Source organism: Herpailurus yagouaroundi, unplaced genomic scaffold (assembly GCF_014898765.1).
Source record: "Herpailurus yagouaroundi ecotype Mexico unplaced genomic scaffold, PumYag 216, whole genome shotgun sequence".
Taxonomy (NCBI): domain Eukaryota; kingdom Metazoa; phylum Chordata; class Mammalia; order Carnivora; family Felidae; genus Herpailurus; species Herpailurus yagouaroundi.
The window spans coordinates 5,022,487-5,034,782 of NW_024412447.1; the positions used below are offsets into that span (position 1 = coordinate 5,022,487).

General features: G+C 41.2%; 1 protein-coding gene across 1 annotated transcript in view; it reads right to left on the reverse strand.

Moving 5' to 3' along the window:
* The window catches only part of USP42 (ubiquitin specific peptidase 42), a 76,201-nt gene extending 67,107 nt beyond the window's left edge, over positions 1–9,094 (reverse strand). The window contains exon 1 of the mRNA XM_040455848.1: positions 8,978–9,094. The gene's annotated coding sequence lies outside the window, so the exon portion shown is untranslated. The remainder of the gene's footprint in view (positions 1–8,977) is intronic.
* Positions 9,095–12,296: the final 3,202 nt, after the last annotated feature.

Here is a 12,296-nt window from a genome sequence, read left to right on the forward strand (position 1 = left end):
TTTGTTCATCTCCCAGTATTTTCTTATTTATTTTGTGATTCCTTCTATGACCAAATTGTTGTTTAAAAATGTATTGTTTAGGGGTGCCTGGGTGGCTCAGTCGACTGAGCGTCCAACTCTTGAGTTTGGCTCAGGTCATGACTCCAGGGTCAGGGGATGGTGCCCCATGTGAAGCTCCACACTGAGTGTGGAGTCTGCATGGGATTCTCTCTCTTTCTGCCTCAGCCCCTCTCTCCCAGTCATGCACTCTCTTTCTCTCAAAAGAAACAAGAATGTATTGGGGTGCCTGGGTGGCTCAGTTGGTTAAGCGTGCAACTTCGGCTCAGGTCATGATCTCATGGTTTGTGGGTTCGAGCACTGCATTGGGCTCTGTGCTGACAGCTTGGAGCCTGGAGCCTGCTTCAGATTCTGTGTCTCCCTCTCTCTCTGCTCCTCCCCCTCTCATGCTCTGTCTCTTTCTGTCTCAAAAATAAATGTAAACATTAAAAAAAAAAAAGAAACAAGAATGTGTTGTTTATAAATAAAATTTTAAAAATATATATTTTTTAAAAAGGGCACCTGGCTGGCTCAGTAGGAAGAGCATGCAATTCTTTATCTTGCAGTCATAAGTTCGAGCCCCATGTTGGGTGTAGAGATTAGTTTAAAAAAATGATAATAAATGAACTTAAAAATATATTTAAAAGAAATGTATTGTTTAACTTACATATTTTGTGAATGCTCTAGTTTTCCTTCCAGATTTCTTGTCATTCTATTGTGGTCAGAGAAGATATTTTGTGTGATTCCAGTTCTGTTAAATTTATTGTGACTTAACATATAGTCTGCCCTGGGGTGCCTGGGTGGCTCAGTTGGTTGAGTGTCCAACTTTTAATTTTAGTTCAGGTTGTAGCCTCACAGTTGTGAGATTGAGCCCCTCGTGTAGGGTTCCGCTCAGTGTGGAGCCTGCTTGAGATTCTCTCTCCCTTTCCCTCTGCCCCTCACTTGCTCATACTTTCTGAAAACAAAAACAAAAACAAAAACAAAAACAAAAACAAAAACAAAAAACAAAAAACATACAGTCTGTCCTGGAGAATGCTGACTTATAGTGTTGTTCACTTCCTTTATTTTTATGCTGATCTTGTTTAGTTACTTTATTCATTATTAAAAGTGAGGTATTTAAGTCTCCAAACTATTATTGTTGAACTGTCTATTTCTCCATTCAATTCTGTCAACTTTTTCTTCATATATTTGGGGGCTCTATGAGGTATGTATATAATTCTTATATCTTCTCAATGAATTCATCCTTTTATCAATATTTAATACCCCTCTTTGTCTCTTGTAACAATTTTGACTTAAAGTCTACTTTACGCGATATTAATATAACCACTCCAGCTCTCTTTTGGCTATTATTAGCATAAAATATCTTTTTCATTTTTTGAAAATTTAAAAGGTAGAGGGTGGAGTTTTGTTGTTTGTTGTTGTTTTGTTTAAAATTTTTTTAAATGTTTTATTATTTATTTTTGAGAGAGAGAGACAGAGCATGAGCAGGGGAAGGGCAGATAGAGAGAGGGAGACACAGGATCTGAAGGAGGCTCCAGACTCTGACCTGTTAGCACCAAGCCTGACACAGGGCTTGAACCCCAAACTGTAGGATCATGACCTGAGCCAAAGTTGGACGCTTAATTGACTGACCCACCCAGGCTCCCCTGTTGTTGTTTTTTAAATACCTTCTGCCAATCTCTGCCTTTTAATCGGAGAGCTTAACCCATTATATTTATTTATTTATTTATTTATTTATTTATTTATTTATTTATTTATTTATTTGAAAGAGAGAGAGAGCAAGGGAGGTATAGAGGGAGATAAAGAGAGAATCTCAAGCAAGCTCCACACTGAGGGCATTGACCTGGGATTATGACTTAAGCTGAAATCAAGAGTCGAATCTTCAACTGACTGAGTCACTCATGCACCCCAAACCCATTACATTTAGAGTAAGGAAGAACTTATTTCTGCCATTTTTTATGTGTTTTCTGAATCCTGCATCTTTGTTGTTCTTCAATTTCTCCATTCCTGCCTTCTTTTGTGTTTAACTGATTGTAGTGTTCTGCTTTGATTCCTTTCTCATTTCTTTTTCTCTCTATATATTTGTTTACTTGTGCTCTTAGTGGTTACTTGGAGGACTACAATGAAAATCTTAAACTTATAACACCTTAGTTTGAATTAATACCAGCTTAGTTTTAAAGTACACAATACATTTGTTCTTATATATTGCCATCCCTGACCCTTTACAGGCCTACTGTCACTGATTCCTCTTTATACATAGTTTTCATGTTAACATAGATTTATAAATATTGTTTTATGCATCTGTCTTTTTTTTTTTAATTTTTTTTCAACGTTTATTCATTTTTGGGACAGAGAGAGACAGAGCATGAATGGGGGAGGGGCAGAGAGAGAGGAAGACACAGAATCGGAAACAGGCTCCAGGCTCTGAGCCATCAGCCCAGAGCCCGACGCGGGGCTCGAACTCACGGACCGCGAGATCGTGACCTGGCTGAAGTCGGACGCTTAACCAACTGCGCCACCCAGGCGCCCCAATGCATCTGTCTTTTAAATAACATAGGAAAATGGAGGAGTCACAAACCAAAATAACAATAATAGTGGCTTTTATATTTACCTATGTAGTCATCTTTACTAGTGTTGTTTATTTCTTTGTATAGGCTTCAGGTTACTATCTAGTATCCTTTCATTTTGGTCTGTAGCACTCCCTTTAGCATTTTTTTTTAATGTTTATTTATTTTTGAGAGACAGAGAGACAAAGTGTGAGCAGAGGAGGAGCAGAGTGAGAGGGAGACACAGAATCTGAAGCAGGCTCCATGCTCTGAGCTGTCAGCACAAGGCCCAATGTGAGACTCGAACTCACGAACCATGAGATCTTGACCTGAGTTGAAGTTGGATTGCTTAACCAACTGAGCCACCCAGGTGACTCAGCATTTCTTTTTTTTTTAAGATTTTTAAATTATGTTTAAGTAACCTCTATACCCAACATGGGACTCAAACTTACAACACTGAGATCAAGAGTCACATGCTTCACCAACTGAGTAAGCCAGGCTCCCCTCCTTTAGTATTTCTTGTAGAGAAGGTCTACCAGTAACAAACTCCTTCAGCTTTTGTTTCTTTGGAAATGTCTTAATTTCTCCTTCATTCTTGAAGGATAGTTTTCCTAGGTATAGAATTCTTCGTTGACAGTTTTCTTTTTTCAGTACTTTAAATATGTCACTCCACTGCCTGCTGGCCTCCACAGCTTCTGATGAAAAATCTATTGTTAATATTGCTAAAGATCCTTTGTAGGTTACAAGTTGCTTCTCTCCCTGTTTTCAAAATTCTTTTCATCCTTGTTTGATTATCCTGTGTCTTGGTGCATACCAATCTGTGTTTATTCTACTTGAGTTCACTGAGTTTCTTAAATATGTAGATTACTGTCATTTTTTCAGATTTGGTAAGTTTTCAATAATTTTTTCTTCAAATATTCTTCCTGCACCTTTGCTCTCTCTTTTCTCCTTCTGGGACTCCCATGATATATATGTTAGCCTGCTTCACAGTGTTCCACAGGGTGTTTCTCTGTTCCTTTTTTGTTCATTGTTGTCTCTTTCTGTTTCTCAGATAGGAACACTTTGCCAGACCAGTTTTCACACTTGCTGATTCTTCCATCTGCTCAAATCTGCTGACCCCTTCTACAAATTTTTCATTTCAGCTATTGTACTTTTAATCTCTAAAATCCCTATTTTCTTCCACTTTATAATGTCTATCTCTTTATTGATATTCCATATTTATTAAGACATTATCCTCTTGGTTTTCTTCAGCTTTGTGTGTGTGTGTGTGTGTGTGTGTGTGTGTGTGTGTGTGTGTGTGGTAGTTTCCTTTAGCTCTTGGAGCATATTTAAGACAGCTGCTTTAAAGTCTATGTTTTCTCAGGGACAGTTTCTGTTTGTGGTATTTTGATTGTATAATTTAAAAAAATTTAGTTTCCATACCCATTCCTGGCACAGGGTTCCTAAAACTCTTGTAATTTTCTAATTGATAAGAGCAGTAGGAGCATCTTTTGTTCTAATGAGGTGACTCTGGATAGGGTCCTGGATAGCTCCTGAAAGGGAGCTGGTCACCTGAAAAACCAGGCCATGATTAGAACCTCGGGACAGGGCTAAAAGTGGAGTCAATGATAGATCATGCCCATATGAGGAAGCCTCCCTAAAATCCCAACAGTATGGGGCTCGGAGAGCTTCCAGGCTGGTGAACACATGTAAGTACCAGGATGGAGATGCACCCTAACTCCATGGGGACAGAAGATCCTCTAGAGTTCACTCTATGCATTTCTTCATCTGGCTGTTCATCTGTGTCCCTTATTATATCATTCAATAAACTGGTAAGTACAAGTGTTTCCCTGAGTTCTATGATCTGCTCTAACAAATAATTGAATCCAAGATAGGGGGGTCACAAGAACATCTGATTTGTAGCCAAGTTGGACAGAAGTTGTGAATAACCTGGGGACCTGCTATCTCCAGATAGACAGTGTCAGAATGGAGTTAAATTGTGGAACACCCAGGTAGTGTCACGGAATTGCTTGGTGTGAGAATAAACTCAGTACATCTGGTGTCAGAAGTGTTGTCAGTGTGGCCATTGTATGAGAGTAAAGGAGAAACACAGTAAAGGAGTGATATGGATTTCCCCTATTCACTGTTCATTTTTTTGGTCCTGGGAATGGCCCATACTTTCTTGTATGTTTGCATGCTTCTACTTTTTCATTAAAAATTGGATATGTTGGGTGCCTGAGTGGCTCAGTCAGTTAAGCGTCTGACTTTGGCTCAGGTCATGATCTCATGGTTTGTGAGTTCAAGCCCCATGTTGGGCTCTGGGCTGACAGCTCAGAGCCTGGAGCCCGCTTCAGATTCTGTGTCTCCCTCTGTCTGCCCCTGCGCTGCTTGCACTCTGTCTCTCACATTGTCTCAAAAATAAATAAACATTAAATTTTTTTTTTAAATTGGATATGTTGAGTATTGTTTTAAAAAAAAGAAAGAAAGAAAAGAAAGAACAAAAGGCTCCCTAGTTCCTTGCAGTTTGGCTCTGTGTTGGGGCATTCCTTCAACAATTAGCCAGGCTGTTTACAACTCTGCCTCAGCCTTCACATCCTGATTATGCAGAGTCTAATGACCAGCCAGCAGTGAAAGCTTATGATCTTCCCAGGTCTTTGCTGAGCATGCATCCTGCCCTGGCCATGCACATGGATTTCTAGGTTGCCCAGTATATGACAGAGTTTTTCAAAGCCCTTTTCCCCAAAGTTTCTCACTTTACAGCTTTTTCTCCCCAGCGTTGTCTATTGTTTATCTCAACAGTTATTTTTTGCCCCTTTGGTGGCTTGTCCATTTGGTTTTCACTCTTTTCCAGTAACATCCTCCATGTAGCCATGGCCATCTTTCCACCCTGAGAGAGTTTTAGTTTTAGATTGGGAAGAACAAAGGCATGTCCCTTGTGTCAGTCCTTCAGGGGACCCACAGGCAAGTCAAAAAAGACCAACAGAATTCCTTCAGATCAAGGTCTCCTGAAATCCTGGACTAGATGCGCACATTGGGAATGCTGGCTGCCTTCAAGACTGTTGCTGTGGTCTTGGATGGGGTAAGGCTAAGTTAGAAGGCCAGAACTGAATCCAAGACTGCTTCAGTGGTCTTTCTCATGGTTAAGCATTTGCTTGGTGACTGTAAACCAGTGACTATCTTCCAGAGTTTTTATAAAGTTGATTCTGACAGTTTTTGCCAGGATTTTCAGTGTTATAGGGAGAGACAGCCCCTGGAGGTCCCTACTTTACCATTTTTGCTGACACCACTCTTAATAGGTTTTTTTAATGTCAATTTTTTGTTTGGGCATAATATATAAGTGGTGTTACATATGGAAAATATGAGAAACGTGGTCACTGGGGGGTCTTCAGAGAGTTTGAGAAGCACTAATCCCCAGTCTCTTGGTTATTCTAATACTCCATTTCCCCCCACTTTCTTGGGAAAATGGTGAAAAATATATATCAAGGTGACTTTGCATTGTTCTGTCATCCACACAGATGCTGGAATTGAGAGCAATCAATTGAGGAGGAGGATGGACAAAACACAGTTGGAGACTGTGTCCTTCCCATGAAAATAAGGAGATGACAAGGGAGTCAGAAGACAAAAGTAGACAAAAGAGCAGTGACGTATAATGGAATGAGCTTTCAAATGAAGGAGGCAAAACACAAAGAACCATATAACATCTCAAATTTAAAATAGTTTATATCTACCAGGAACAAAGCCATAATGTGTGTTATTGCCATAATGATTAAATGTGGTTCTTGTGTTTTGGACCAATGAAGAAACACAAGAATAAAATAAGATATGAGAGAGAGAGAGAGAGAGAGAGAGAGAGAATCAATATAATCAATAGAAGCCTGGTCAGAGTATAAAAGATTGGCTGATTAAAAAAGATACATATGTAAGCCAACTGTTCTCCATGAATTAATAAGAACAACTTAGAGCATGTTATGAGCAGTGACTCTCATCACAGTAGCTGAAAACAAAATAGCAAATAATAAATAACAAATTGAAATAACTTACAGGATGTAAATGAAGAACATGATCAAACATAACCAAGGGAGACTTGCCAAATGATGGGGTTCTAACTCAATATTGAACTGGTACCATATGGTTGGATTATAACTGTGATGAGACTGATTGCAAACGGACTCTTCCTTGAACATAATACATTGCTTATAAACTAAATATTTAAGACCTGTTTAAGAAAATGTTTATTTATTTTGAGATACAGCAAGAGCAGGAGAGGGACAGAGAGAAGGGGAGAGAGAGAATCCCAAGCAGGCTCCACACTGTCAGTGCAGAGCCTGATGTGGGGCTCGCACTCACGAACTGTGAGATCGTGACCTGAGCTGAAACCAAGTCAGATACTTAACTGAGCGAGCCACTGATGTGCCCCAATATATAATACCCTTTAATTGGGTTACAGGTGTAGTGTAATGAATTACAAGAGGATTCCTTCTGGAAGTTAGTGAGACTGTTGTAAATGCTGTCTAGGCAAGTAACACGTTAAATTATGAGTACAGCTATGTATTCTGGCCTTCTCTTCCCTTTCCCTCAACAGCTCATTATTCCATTCATTCATCAATTTTCCATTTGGGCGTGTCCCTTGAGCATGCAAGAGTGTGTATGATACAGAGAAAAATGAGGAGCCCAGAGATGTATTTGGGGAGGAAGGAAGTGGAATTTGCTTCAAAAAAGTAATATCTACAATAAAGTGTACTAAGGGCTCTTGGGGGTGGGTACAAGCACTAGGGAAGTACAGAGTGGGGGGCACTAACATAGGGAGATGACAGGAGAGCTGTGAGGGTGGTGCTCTGGGCTGAATTGTGTCCTCCCAAAATGTTGGTGCCCTGACTCCCACTGCCTAAGAATAGGATCTTGTTTGGAGACAGGGTCTTTATAGAAGTAATCGAGTTAAAAAAAAAAAAAATGATGTCCTTGGGGTGCCTGGGTGGCTCAGTCAGTTGAAGGCCTGACTCCATGCTGGGCATAGAGCCTGCTTGAGATTCTCTCTCTATCCCTATCCCTGTGCCCTTCCCCTCCTCTTTCTCTCTCTCTCAAAAAAAAAAATCTAAACAAAAAAAAATGAGGTCCTTAAAGAGGGCCTTAATCCAATGACAGTGTCCTTATTAGAAAGGGAAATTTGGACCCAGATGCACACATGCAGGGAGAACACCATGTGAAAGTGAAGGCAGGGATTGGGGTGATGCTTTTACAGGCCAAGGGAATGCCAGTGATGGCCAGCAGGCCACCAGAAGCCAGGAGAGGGGCATGGACTCAGACCCTCCCTCACAGTCACGGAGGAACCAACCCTGTTCACACTCTAATCTTGGACTTCCAGCATCCAGAACTGGGAGAAGATTCATTTCTGCTGTTTAAGTGTCCCAGGCTGTGGTGATATGTTATGGCAGCCCTAGCAAACTAATAAAGGGAAGGAGGTAGTATGTTATGTGCAAATGCAACAGGTCACATTTCATTACAGACCTAAGGAATAAGTAATAGAAAATCAGGAAGCGTCTGGGTGGCTCAGTCAGCTGAGCATCTGACTTTGGCTCAGGTCATGATCTCACTGCTAGTGAGTTTGAGCCCTGCATCGGGCTCTGTGCTGCCAGCTCACAGCTCGGAGCCTGGAGCCTGCTTCAGATTCTGTCTCTGTCTCTCTGCCCCTCCCCTGCTCACATTCTGTGTGTGTCTCTCTCTCAAATATAAATAAATATTAAAAGAAAAAGAAAAAGAAAATCAGATGAAGCAGGGGCTGGGGCAGGGGAGTGTTCTGGGCAGAAGGAACCAGATTTGCACTTATTAATCTGTTTTTAAATTTTCTGTATCTTATGATGTCTTGACATTTTAACAAGCTTGCTGGCCAGCAGAGACTGTCCCTCCCAGGCCTTGGCTAGCCAGTTCTTAGAGATAGCAAAGGGCTCCATCAATCAGTATAAACCAACCAATCCCAAGTATGCAGACCCAGCCACCTCCATATCGAATGATCACATAGAAGCCAATATTTCCTTGCACCTAAAATCATCCCAGGGCCAGGTGCCAAGCCAACCCTATAGCCCAAAGCCTGCTGGAATGATTCCAACTAGCTAATCCTAAACCACTTACTCTAAATAGAATGGAAACCCCAGTACAAGTTCTGACTCAGGCTCTCCCCCTCACCCCTGTCTTCTGCAACCTGACCACAACCTGGTGCTTCCCCTGTGGCCCTGCATGGTATGTGGTGACCCCCTCTCTGGAACCTGTGAGTAGAAGAGATTTCTTCCTTCCAAGTCTCAGGTTTTGTTTCCTCCTGTGGCTGCATGACTTACACCCAACATTCGTGTTCTTTGGTTTCAAGGACAGGTGCAGGGGTGGGGAGAGAAGCGGGGAGAAGGAAAACATAAGGTCTAACTCACCTTGATGAATGAGGAAGATACAAAATTAAACACTTGGAGAAGAAATCTTTCTGCCTAGATTCTAATGGCGAAAGGCCAATGAGGAGATGCTACCATCAGGATCAGAATATCTGGCTTGAGGGACATCAGCCAGTGGTGGCAAGAAGGATCAGCCTCCTAGGAGCAAAGACGAAGACATTGTTAGGAACAGTTATTAATACTAGCAAACAGTTGAGAGTTTCCTGTGCCCCAGGCACCTCTTCTATACGATTTGTTAACTCATTTACAACACGACTATGAAGTAGGTATAATTAGCATTTCCATTTTACAGATTAGAAGTTAATTACTTTGCTCATGATCTCACAATTAGTGTCAGGACATATATTCCTCAGCGTTGAACTGTGTGTGCACAGGTTTACTGTAAGACTGAAAATGGGGGCTTGCGATGGGGATTTTCTTAGGTGGGCAGGACAGCATATGCAAAGGCTGAAATGAAAGACAGTGAGGGAAGAGAGAGCTCAGAGTGTAGATGATCTTAAAGAGTTGTTGCAGCAAATCCACATCTCTCTCTGGACAATATCTCAGCTTAGTACAAATAAGGAGGACTACAGAGGTTTTGCTGTTACCCGAGTGGTTTCTCTGATCTCCACGTTGGCCATCAGTGTCTGTGGTGAGATGAAGTCTCCTGGACATAACTGCTTATGGGGTAATAAGGTAATAACTACATTAGAGCTAATAAAAGAATATATTAATAGTATCACTATTGTGATATTATTGTATACCAGGTATATCTTCTATATAACCTATATGAACTACACATGCTAACTCATTAATTATATTCAAAAACACTTTGAGGAAGGGAGAATTAGATGTCCCTTTTTTTTTTTTTTTAATTTTTTTTTTTCAACGTTTATTTATTTTTGGGACAGAGAGAGACAGAGCATGAACGGGGGAGGGGCAGAGAGAGAGGGAGACACAGAATCGGAAACAGGCTCCAGGCTCTGATCCATCAGCCCAGAGCCCGACGCGGGGCTCGAACTCACGGACCGCGAGATCGTGACCTGGCTGAAGTCGGACGCTTAACCGACTGCGCCACCCAGGCGCCCCTAGATGTCCCTTTTATAGGTACCAAAAAACTAAAAGGAAATGGCTTAAAAACAAATAAAACCATGAAAGCTCCACCAGGCAAATAAATGGGGTGGAGAGTAGTCAGAAAGGGAGTATCATGGGCAATACATCTCCCATCACTGCTGGGAGATCTGAAAATATTCTTCATCTGTGTCCTAACTCTGTTATAGAAGCTCTGTATGTTAGTGTTTAAAAATGCAAGAATAAACAGGTTCTTGAAGTCAAATCATTTACTGAAAAAAGCAAGTTTTAGAACAATACATGCAACATGTGGTAAGAATCCCAAAACTGAAGTCCAAACTATTATATGCTTTCTATGGGAACATGTCTGTGCATGTAAATGAATAGAAAAAGATTTGGGCAAACAGGAAGTAAAAAGCACTTAATTCTCCAAAGGGGGAACATGGGACAGAATCTAGAAAAATGGAACGTGACTCACACGGAATGTTTTATATATATTTTCCCAGAAGGGTTTACCTATTCCTTGCGTAATGATATTAATAAACATTTTGTTTTGAGAAGGCATGTGTTTGACTCTAGAAAAGCACACCCTTAAGGCATTAGTGAGCATAACAGAGAAAATGCTTTGAGGTAGTTATAAAAGATGATATACAAAAGGGGTGCCTTGGTGGCTGAGTGGGCTGGGCGTCCAACTCTTGAGTTTGGCTCAGGTCATGATCTCGCGGTGTGTGGGGCCCAGCCCCGAGTCCCAAGTCGAGCTCTGTGCTAACAGCACAGAGCCTGCTTCTGTCTCCCCCTCTCTCTGCTCCTCCCCCACTCGGGCACTTGCGTGCACACTCTCTCAGAATAAACATTAAAAAAAAAGTGATGTACAATAAAAAATTTATTTCTGCACTGTAAAATTTGAGAGGTTCGTTCTAGGATTTCTGGCCAGCAAGTTTGATATGTTTGCTCCGGGAGGAGCTACTTTATACAGCTAGCAGTTATGAGTAGGTACTGAGTAACCTGAAGTTCCTTTTTATAAATATGTCCTTACACTTTCATGTTAAGAACTTATTGGAAGGAGTCATTCCAGACACTAAAATGTTTTAAGTGTTCATCTGAGCAATAAAATCGTTCATGTACGCGTTTAATTGCAGGGTTCTCTTTATGAGTTTGCACACAAGTGAGAAAAAATGATGGGTCAGTTAGACAGCAGAATTCTTGCACTATTAGGTGAGGAGAGGAGAGGGATGTTAAGAAGACCTGAGAAAGGTGAGTAGGAAAGAACCAGGTGAAATGGGGGCTGGGCAGGCAGTGTGGAACACAGGTGGAGGCACAGGTCCGGCTGAGGGTTTGGAGGCCCAGTGGCTAACTCAGCTCAGAAAAATATCCCAGAGTAAGCCCGGATAAAAAAAAGACCAACGGAGAGACTACTCCTTGGACTCAGAGTTTCCCTGGTGGGGAGTTTGGTACTGTTAATAACCCTGTTTTACACTCAGGAAAATGAGGTAGGAGGTTAAGTAACTAGGTTAACACATCAGTACAAATCTAGCCTTGCCAGGGATCCCCAAATATTTCCTACTGTAGCCTAATGACTCCCCCAACAGCTCTGAATAAGCTGACTGAGAGACACCACGAAACAAACTGAAAACAATGAAGAATAGACCTACTTCAAGGCAGAGGGTTCTCAAAGAACCAGAGAAAAAAGTGAGTCGCAGAACAATATGTAAAGTTGCACCTTGTGAGGCAATTAAAACACAAACCCTAAATAATATGTATTTTCTGTGGGGTTATGTGTATGTACAAATAAGCATAAAAATATAGAGGCATCTGGGTGGCTCAGTGGGTTAAGCCTTGGATTCTTGGTTTCTGTTCAGGTTGTGATCTCACAGTTCCTTGGATTGACCCTCGAGTTGGGCTCTGTGTTAAGTGCACAGAGCTTACTTGGGATTCTCTCTCCCTCTCCCTCTGCCCCTCCCCTGCTGGCGTGCACTCTCTCTCAAAATAATAAATAAACTTAAAAAATATATGTGTATATATACATATAAATATATTTGTACAGCCTGGGGCGCCTGGCTTGCTCAACTGTGGAGTATGCGGCTCTGGGTTAGGGGTTGTGAGTTAGTGCCCCGTGTTGGGTGTAGAGATTACTTAAACATAAAAAAATCTTGGAATATCTACATACTGGAGTTACATAGACAGTATGTAAGCAAATATATTTATTGGGATTTGTGTGTATATAAATACAATCATATACACGTTTTATATG